Here is an 11,122-nt window from a genome sequence, read left to right as displayed (position 1 = left end):
ACTCCCTCTTCCAAGTCATTTATGTATATTACAAATAACAAAGGTCCCAGTACTGAGCCCTGCGGCACACCACTAGTTACAGACCTCTAGCTAGAAAAGGACCCTTCCACTACTACGCTCTGTCTCCTATTTCCAAGCCAGTTCTCAATCCATCTAGACACCTGTCCTTGTCTCCCATGAGCCTTAACTTTTTCTACCAACCTACCATGAGGCACTTTATCAAACGCCTTACTGAAATACATATTGATGACATCCATGGCTCGTCCTTCATCGACCGTTTTTGTCACCTCCTCAAAAAATTCTACCAGATTCATAAGGCACGACCTCATCTGTTCATATCCATGATGTCTATCACTAATCAAATTGCCACACTCTTAATGCTTATACATCCTATCCCTAAGAATCCTTTCCAACAACTTCCCTACCACTGACGTCAAACTCACCGGCCTATAATTACCCGGGTTATCCCTCCTGCCCTTTTTAAACAACAGTACCATGTTCGCTATCCTCCAGTCCTCTGGGACCTCACCTGTGTCCAAAGAAGAGACAAAGATTTGCGTCAGAAGCCCAACAATTTCATCCCTCGTCTCCCTAAGCAGCCTAGGATAAATGCCATCAGGCCCCGGAGATTTATCAGTTTTAATACTACCTAAAAACCCTAACACTTCCTCCCTTGTAATAGATATTTCCTCTAACGGGTCTACAACTCCCTCCAAGACAGTATCTGAAAACAGGTCCCTTTCCTTCGTGAATACTGATGCAAAGTATTCATTCAGGATCTCCCCCATTCCCTCAGACTCTAGGCATAGTTCCCCTCCTCTGTCCCTAAGAGGACCAATTTTTCCTCTAACCACCCTTTTATTCCTAACATAGGAGTAAAATGCTTTTGGATTTTCCTTAATCCTGTCTGCCAAGACCATTTCATGCCCCCTTTTCGCCCTTCTAACTCCCCGTTTGAGCTCTCTCCTACTCTCTCTGTATTCCTCCAAAGCTCTGTCCGTTCCCAGTTGCTTAGACCTAACATACGCCTCCCTTTTCCTCCTGATCAAGTCCTCAATCTCCCTAGTTATCCAAGGCTCCCTGATCCTACCTTTCACATCCTTCCTCTTAACCGGCACATGTCTTTCTTGCATCCTTTTCAGCTGTCCCTTAAAAGACTCCCACATGCCGAACGTGGACTTACCCTCAAACAACCTCTCCGAATCAGTATCTACAAGTTCCTGCCTAATCCGGCTGTATCTAGCCTTTCCCCAATTTAGCACCCTGCCCTTAGGACAGCACTCATCTTTTTCCATTAGTATCCTGAATTGTGGTCACTATTCACCACATGTTCCACTACTGCAACTTCAATCACTTGACCAGGCTCATTTCCCAGAACTAAATCCAGTATAGCCCCCTCTCTAGTCAGGCTAGCTACATACTGCTCCAAAGACCCTTCCAGTACACACTTTACAAATTCCTCCCCGTCCGGACTCACAGCCCTCGGCACCTTCCAATCCACCCCAGGGAGATTAAAGTCTCCCACTACAACAACCCTATTTTTTCTACATCTATCCAGAATTTCTTTACATATCCTTTCTTCCACCTCCTGCGGGCGATTTGGTGGCCTATAGTATACCCCTAGCAATGTGATTGCTCCCTTCCTATTCCTGAATTCTACCCACAGTGACTCATTTCCTGACTCCTCTAAATTATCCTCCCCCTGCACCGCTGTGATCTGCTCCCTAACTAACGCCACTCCCCCTCCTCTTTTTGACCCTCCTCTGTCACGCCTGAAACACTTATACCCAGGAATATTTAGCTGCCAGTCCTGCCCACGTCTCTGTCGCTGCAACCACATCTAAATTCCTTGCAAACATTAAGGCCCTAAGTTCATCCGTTTTACCTGTTACGCTCCTCGCGTTAAAACAGACGCACTCCAGGCCCACTCGGATCCTCCCTCTCCTGGATGATTTTCCTCTTGTCTAAGCTAACCCTGTCTCCCAACTCGCTCCCAATCCCAGTGCCTACTGAGCTATCGGTCTCATCCCCACCCCCCCTCCACATTAGTTTAAACCCTGCCGAAACACTCCAGCTAACCTCCCAGGTAAGATATTTGTGCCCTTCCCATTTAAATGTTCCCCATTATTGAATGGTGGAGCTTGAGGGACCAAATGGCCTCCTCCTGCTCTCAATTCATATGTTCTTACGTTCTACAGTGCAGCAGGAGGCTATTCCGCCCATCAACTCTGCACTAACTCCCCCACAGAGCATCTTACCCAGGACCTACCCCCTGTAACCCTACATTTTTACCCCACTAATCCACATTTTAGAATACTAAGGGGCAACTTGGCATGGCTAATCCACCTAACCTGCACATCTTTGGACTGTGGGAACACTTGGAGTAAACCCACGCATATTTGGGGATAATGTGCAAACTCCACACAGACAGTGACACAAGGTCAAACCCGGGTCCCTGGCATGGTGTGGCAGCAGTGCTAACCACTGTACCACCAAAGGGGAACAGGACTTGGAGAGTTTGGATGTGGATAGCAGAATTTTGGATGCGCGCAAGTTTACGGAAGATGGGATATTGACAGAAAGCTTTGGAATAGTACATTCTGGAAGTAAGAATGTTGGAACAGGAGTAGGCCATTCAGCCCATTGAGCCTATTCATTATGATAAGAACATAAGAACATAAGAAATAGGAGCAGGAGTAGGCCATCTAGCCCTTCGAGCCTGCCCCGCCATTCAATAAGATCATGGCTGATCTGTCGTGGCTCAGTTCCACTTTCCCGCCCTCTCCCCATAACCCTTAATCCCTTCTCTTATCAAAAACCCATCAACCCGCTTCTTAAAAATATTTAGCGAGGCAGCCTCCACCACTTCAACGGGCAGAGAATTCCAGAGATTCACCACCCTTTGAGTGAAGAAGTTCCTCCTCAACTCCGTTCTAAACCGCCTCCCCTTTATCTTGAGGCTGTGCCCCCTAGTCCTACTGTCTTTTTTGAGCGGGAAGAGTCTCTCCACCTCTATCCTATCCATCCCATTCATCATCTTATACGTCTCAATGAGATCTCCCCTCATTCTTCTAAACTCTAACGAGTACAAGCCTAGTTTATTCAGCCTCTCCTCATAGCTCAATCCCCTCAACTCCGGTATCAGCCTAGTAAACCTCCTCTGCACTCCCTCCAGGGCCAAAATATCCTTGCGCAGGTGCGGCGCCCAAAACTGCACACAGTACTCCAGCTGCGGCCTCACCAATGCCCTATACAGCTGCAGCAAGACCTCCCTACTTTTATATTCAATCCCCCTCGCTATGAAGGCCAGCATCCCATTCGCCTTCCTGACCACCTGCTGCACCTGCAAGCTGGGTTTTTGCGATTCATGCACAAGGACCCCGAGGTCCCTCTGCACCGTCGCCTGCTGCAGTTTTTCGCCACGTAAGTAATAGTCCTTCCTACCATTCTTCCTACCAAAGTGGACCACCTCACACTTGCCAACATTAAATTCCATTTGCCAGATCTAACTGATCAGATACTTTGTAGCCTTTTACTCACTCTATCCCCATAACCCTTTATGATATTGTTATTCAGAAATCTATCAATGTCTATCGCTAACATACTCAATGACTGAGCTCCCATAGATTTCTGGGCTGGAGAATTCCAAAGATTCATAGGGAACATAGAATTCATAGAAGATGGTTTCAACAGCAGGTAAGCTGAGACAGGGGCAGAGATGAACATGGAAGTAAACACTCTGGGTGATGGAAGGGTTACGGGGTAAAACATGCAACTAGGAGTCAGTGATCAGGAAGAGGCACAGAATAAATAGGAAGGAAACATAGTGGGAACCAAAAACAAGGGCAGTGAACCAGAAATGAGCAACAATACATCATCTTAAACAATTCATAGACGCAAGTGTCAAATGAACTAGCAGCTTCCAAAATAAATGAATGGAGCTGGGTGAAAAAAAAATTATCTGCTTCAAACCAAACACTGAATTGAGTCACTCAATCTCTCCAAGCAGTGACTGGGGCAAATGTGTGGGTTCTGCACAAATTTCTTGCTGTGTAAGTATTCCTCCTAATTTCTACCCTCTTGGAAGTATGTCTCCCCTGGAATACAGGAAAGTCTCAAGGGCAAAGATCTAACCCAGAGGAAAGGTCACCCGTTCTCCAACAAGCCCAAGAACCCTAGCTGCTATGAGTCAGCCCAAATGGACACTAACACCATGTCAGGAATAGACTGTTCTCCCTCTGTCTGGTCAGCACTCTGGAAACATTCTTTGTTCTCTTGCTTGCAGACTGGATGAGGAATGATCATGACAAGCTGGGAGACTTGTCTGAATCCGTAAACAATAGTAGTGGGTGTTAAACATAAAACCAAACAAAATTAAACATTGCTGGCAAAATAATAAACAACATTACTAACGTAAAACAATCCAAATAATCCAGGAGTCAATGGGAGTACTTTCACCTCTGAGCCAAAGATTGGGGTACAAGATCCATTGCAGTATAAAATCCAGACTGACACTTCTGTACACTACCATGGGAGGGGCATCATTGATTAAGTGCTGCACTGTGGAAGGGCGGTACCAAGAGAGTGCTGCACTGTCAGAGGGTCAGTACCGAAGGAGTGCTGCACTGTCAGAGGGTCAGTACCGAGGGAGTGCTGCACTGTCAGAGGGTCAGTACCGAGGGAGTGCTGAGCTGTCAGAGGGTCAGTACCGAGGGAGTGCTGCGCTGTCAGAGGGTCAGTACCGAGGGAGTGCTGCGCTGTCAGAGGGTCAGTACCGAGGGAGTGCTGCGCTGTCAGAGGGTCAGTACCGAGGGAGTGCTGCGCTGTCAGAGGGTCAGTACCGAGGGAGTGCTGCGCTGTCAGAGGGTCAGTACCGAGGGAGTGCTGCACTGTCAGAGGGTCAGTACCGAGGGAGTGCTGCACTGTCAGAGGGTCAGTACTGAGGGAGTGCTGCACTGTCAGAGGGTCAGTACTGAGGGAGCGCTGTACTGCCAGAGAGTCAGTGCTGAGGGAGCGCTGCACTGTCAGAGGGTCAGTACTGAGGGAATGCTGCACTGTCAGAGTGGCTTTATTGAGGCAGTCTGCTCAATTCAAAAGCTACAAAGGGATATGGTCCCTGGAACGGTAGGAGGTTTTAGTTCAGATGGGCAGCACGGTCGCGCAGACTTGGAGGGCTGCAGGACCTGTTCCTGTGCTGTGATGTTCTTTGGTACTGCACCGTTGGAAGTGTGGAGTTTTGGAAGGCCCTTTGTACATGCTCAGGTTGAGGTAAACAAATCCCGCAGCCATTATTCAAAGTGGAGTTTATGAAACAGCCCAACAGTTTGGTGAAATCATTGCAGCAGAGAAGGAAATAAGAAGGGATTTCTGAAAAGTTGTGTCGGAATGGTCAGGACCGGACAGGACAAAGCTTTTGTGATTAAAACCCAATTCAGTTTTGAGAGCTGGGGAATGCAGCCTCCAAATGATATCACAGTGCACACAACTGCCTCTCACTATGAGAGTCTCTGTTAATGTGAATAGGCTGCGAGGCAACAGGGAAGGATAGACCTTCATGGCTGAATGTACTATTTGTGTGCCACAATATTCACTATCCTGAATGATTAACATTAACTGGGCAGCCAAGAGCCTTTTGCTAACAGTTGAACACTCTAAGTGAAAATGTAATAAAGGAAGATAAAACAATTTCCATTTTTCTTTCATTCCCTGAATTATCATCGACTGGGGGAATTTGCAAAATTTGAAATTTGTTCCAAGCCAAGTTAGAATAAACTGTTTGTTCTGTGTCTGCCTGAAAGTCTGGGATCTTGTTGTCAGTTCTTGTTCTGTGGGCAGCTTTGGTTATTTGTTGCCCAAATTATATTTGACCTGTTGGTGTTGGGAGGCAAGCACTGAGCTACAATTTTAACCCCCTCACACACTATCCCAACTGGGACAGATATCATTGAAAGCTGGGCAAAAGTCCTCAAACTCTTGAATGAACAACACAGTCATTGCACAGTGAGAAGTCCCACAACTCCAGGTTAAAGTCCAACAGGTTTATTTGGAATCACGAGCTTTCGGAGCACTGCCCCTTCCTCCGGTGAGTGGAGAGGTAGGTTTCACAAACATAGCCCGTAAAGTTTATTTATTAATGTCACAAGAAGGCTTACATGAAGTTACTGTGAAAATCCCCCAGTCACCACACTCCAGTGCCTGTTTGGTGGGAGAATTGAGATTGGTCAATGCACCTAACCAACACATCCTTCGGACTGGGGGAGGAGACCAGAGCACCCGGAGGAAACCCACGCTAACATGGAGAGAATGTGCAAACTCTGCCCAGCCAATGACCCAAGGCGGGAATCGAATGGGGGTCCCTGGCGCTGAGAGGCACCGTACTGCTCAGGGAACAGTTGCAAGATAATGGTTGGATAATTGCCCAGAGTTAGGATTCTGAGTGGGGTGGGGCAGATCTATTTGACGAGTGAGCAATTCAGTACCTAGCCCCACTCTGCACCTTGAACCAGATGCCCTGTATGTTCTTTTAGTGTGTGTATGTGTGTGTGTGGAATGGGGCGCGGAGGGGTGGATGAGGAAGGTTTACCCCTGCATTGTGGGTCACTGAGAGGTCGATCAGATATTTGGGGAATCTGGATATTCCCGACGGGAGAGAATCCAGTGCAAACAGTCGGTAAAACTGGCTGCATTTGAGACAATAACTGCTCGCACTGCAGATTAATAAGTATCCACACATTCCTGATTTGCGCTGTACCTAGATTCACAGAACCAATGTTTGTGACTGACACACCTTCCTCTTGCTGTGAACGTCAGAGGCAGGAAGCTGTCTCAAAGTTCACAGTCCGTTCAAAAATCAACAGCTGTCGCCAAGATCCACGCCTTCTTGGTAAAGAGAGTTCGTGCCAGCACTCTGGAGCCAAACCACTTCCTGTGTCAGTTCCCAGCAGCAGCTCTGGGGAAGCTCTGGAGAGTTGACTTGCACGGTCAGATTCCAGCCTGTCACACAGATCAGGACCCATCTGGAACTGGAGCATCCAGCTGCGAAATTGTAATCACTTATTCCTGAGTAATAAAACCCCACGTCTCCACAGACACTGGGGGATTCTGGTGAAATCAGGTGTTCAGGGGCTGCTGTGCTTATAAGACATGCCTAAATAATAAGTAAGACATCCCTGTTTAAAAGTCTGGCTCTAACCCGCAATACTGGGGCAAATTGGGGATTGCCTTGACTGAAAGGTATGAAAGCAGGCACCAGCCGGTTTAGCACGCACATATCAATTAGGTGCAATTTCCACAAAATGTAGCCTCCATGTAGACACACACTGAAGGCATATCGAATCCATACAGAGCAGAAGGAGGCCATTTGGCCCATTGAGTCTTCACTGACCCTCCAAAGACCATTCCACTTAGGTGTCCTCCCCTGCCCCATCTCCGCAGTAGTCATGATGTGGATGTGCCGGCGTTGGACTGGGGTAAGCACAGTAAAAACTGGTGTTGTCAGACTTTTTACCATCTCCGCAACCCAGCTCATCCATAGTAGATAATCCACACAACCTACACACTAGGGGCACTTTAGCGTGGGCAATCTACCTAACGTGCACATCTTTCAAACTGTGGGAGGAAATCGGAGGAAACCCACGCAGAGACAGGGAGATTGTCCACATCGTCACCCAAGGCCAGAATTGAACCTGGGTCCCTGGCGCTGTGAGACAGCAGTGCTAACCACTGTGCTGCCGTATTAGAATCCCTACAGTGCAAAAGGACGCTGTGGGACTGATGAGGGTACACACAGGCTGTTAGACACATCAGTGGAGGTTCTCAGGAAGAGGGCTATAGGACGAATGACCTGTACCCACTCAATCCCCTGCCCTTCTCTCTTTCAGTAGCTGTGTTGCTCTGCCTGGCTCCTCCCAACCCCCCTGTAGGTGGAGGGGACCTCAAGTGAGATGCACATACAGATACAAATGACTGCTGTAAGGTTGAGGATCACACTTTCGGTCTTTTTAGAAAGACTTTCTGTGGAAAAACTTTGAAAGAGCATTGATGAAATCTTGCCAAAATGTTGCAAAAGGCCTCTCAAAGAGGATCCGAAATCTTGGTCAAATGCAGAAGTCAATTGATCTCCAGCGGCAACTGAACAATGACAATCCTCAGCACCAATGTGAAAACTCCTGTTCAGCAGCTCAAAGTTAGGAGACTTTAATTAATTACAGCACTGCCAGCAAAGAGGCAACTGGCCTCTGTAATCAGAGGTAAGAATGAAGAGAATTGCCAATCTGAGGCTTAATGATCATCATTAATAATCAAATGTGTTCAGGAGAATTTTCTACATCAGTATATAAAGGTGCCAACTAGAGAGAACATAAGAACATAAGAAATAGGAGCAGGAGTAGGCCATCTAGCCCTTTGAGCCTACCCTGCCATTCAATAAGATCATGGCTGATCTGAAGTGGATCAGTCCAACTTTCCCGCTTTCTCCCCATAACCCTTAATTCCCTTGTCTGTCAAAAACCTACCTACACGTGACTTAAATATATTTAGTGAGGTAGCATCCACCAGTTCAATGGGCAGAGAATTCCAGAGATTCACCACCCTTTGAGTGAAGAAGTTCCTCCTCAACTCCATTCTAAACTGCTCCCCCCCCTTATCTTGAGGCTGTGCCCTCTAGTCCTGCTGTCCTTTCTGAGTGGGAAGAATCTCTCTACCTCTACCCTATCCATCCCTTTCATTATCTTATACGTCTCTATAAGATCCCCCCTCATCCTTCTAAACTCCAATGAGTACAGACCTATTCAGTCTCTCTTCATAATCTAACCCCCCTCATCTCCGGTATCAGCCTAGTGAACCTCCTCTGCACCCGCTCCAAGGCCAAAATATCTTTGTGCAAGTGCGGCGACCAAAACTGCACACAGTACTCCAGCTGCGGCCTCACCAGTACCCTGTACAGTTGCAGCAAGACCTCCCTGCTTTTATATTCTATCCCCCTCGCTATAAAGGCCAGCATCCCATTCGCCTTCTTGATCACCTGCTACACCTGCAGACTGGGTTTTTGTGACTCATGCACAAGGACCCCCAGGTCCCTCTGCACTGTAGCATGCTGCAGCTTTTCGCCCTTTAAATAGTAATCCCTCCTACTATTATTCCTGCCAAAGTGGATAACCTCACACTTGCTAACATTGTACTCCATCTGCCAGGTCCTCACCCACTCGCTCAGCCTATCCAGATCCCTCTGCAGACTTTCCACACCCTCCGCACAATTTGCTTTTCCACTCATCTTTGTGTCATCAGCAAATTTCATTACCCTACACTCAGCCCCCTCCTCCAGATCATCTATATAAATGGTAAATAGCTGAGGCCCCAGCACTGATCCCTGCGGCACTCCACTAGTCACCAACCACCAATCAGAATAGCACCCATTGATACCAACTCTCTGCCTCCTATTAGACAACCAATCCTCTGTCCACGCTAACACCTTACCCCCAACTCCATGCACCCTAACCTTCTGAAGCAACCTTTTGTGTGGCACCTTATCAAACGCCTTTTGAAAATCGAGAAACACCACATCCACCGGTTCCCCTCTGTCTACCGCTCACAGGGTATAAATGGAAAGTGGAAGGCCTTCGAAGGAGAAATTTTGAGAGTGCAGAGTTTGTATGTTCCTGTCAGGATTAAAGGCAAAGTAAATAGGGATAAGGAACCTTGGTTCTTGAGGAAGATTGTAACACTAATTAAGAGGAAGAAAGAGTTGTATGTAATGTACAGCCACAAAGAAACAGATCAGATACTCGAGGAGTATAAAAAGTGCAAGAAGCTACTTAAGAGGGAAATCAGGAGGGCTAAAAGAAGACATGAGATTGCTTTGGCAGACAGAGTGAAGGAAAATCCAAAGAGCTTCTATAGGTATGTAAGGAGCAAAAGGATAGTGAGGGATAAAATTGGTCCTCTTGAATACCAGAGTGGTAAACTGTGTATGGAACCAAAAGAGATGGGAGAGATACTAAATGGATTTTTTGCATCCGTATTTACTGAGGAAACAGAAATGGGGTCTACGGAAATAGGGCAATCAGGTAGGGAGGTCATGGAAACTTTACAGATTAAAGAGGAGGAGGTTCTGGCTGTCTTGAGGCAAATCAGAGTGGGTAAATCCCCAGGATCGGACAGGGTTTTCCCACGGACCTTGACGGAGGCTAGTGTTGAACTTGCAGGGGCCCTGGCAGACATATTTAAAATGTCAGTATTGATGGGGGAGGCATTGGATGATTGAAGGGTGGCTCATGTTGTTCCGTTGTTTAAAAATGGTTCCAAAAGAAATCCAGGAAATTATAGGCCGGTAAGTTTGATGTCGGTGGTGGGCAAGTTATTGGAAGATGTGATAAGGGATAGGATCTACAAATATTTGGATAGACAGGGATTATTAGGGAGAGGCTTTGTGCATGGTAGGTCATGTTTGACTAATCTACTAGAGTTTTTTGAGGAGGTTACCAGGAAAGTGGATGAGGGGAAGACAGAGAATGTTGTCTACCTGGATTTCAGCAAGGCCTTTGACAAGGTCCCTCATGGGAGGTTAGTTAGGAAGGTTCAGTCGCTAGGTATACATGGGGAGATAGTAAATTGGATTAGACACTGGCTCAATGGAAGAAGCCAGAGAGTGGTTGTGGAGGATTGCTTCTCTGAGTGGAGGCCTGTGACTATTGGTGTGCTGCAGGGATTGGTGTTGGGTCCATTGTTGTTTATCATCTATGTCAATGATCTGGATGATAATGTGGTAAATTGGATCAGCAAATTTGCTGATGATACAAAGATTGGAGGTGTAGTGGGCAGTGAGGAAGGTTTTCAAAGCTTGCAGAGGGATTTGGACCAACTAGAAAAATGGGCTGAAAAATGGCAAATGGAATTTAACGTAGACAAGTGTGAGCACTTTGGAAGGACAAACCAAAGTAGAACATACAGGGTAAATGATAGGACTCTGAAGAGTGCAGTTGAACAGAGGAATCTGGGAATGCAGGTACAGAGTTCCCTAAAAGTGGTGTCACAGGTGGATAGGGTCATAAAGAGAACTTTTGGTACATTGGCCTTTATAAATCGGAGAATCGAGTATAAAAGTTGGAGTGTTATGGTAAGGTTG

Source organism: Carcharhinus amblyrhynchos, chromosome 6 (assembly GCF_965287045.1).
Source record: "Carcharhinus amblyrhynchos chromosome 6, sCarAmb.v2.hapA, whole genome shotgun sequence".
NCBI lineage: Eukaryota > Metazoa > Chordata > Chondrichthyes > Carcharhiniformes > Carcharhinidae > Carcharhinus > Carcharhinus amblyrhynchos.
The sequence above is the reverse complement of the archived record's forward strand: the minus strand, read 5'-3'. Positions refer to the sequence as shown.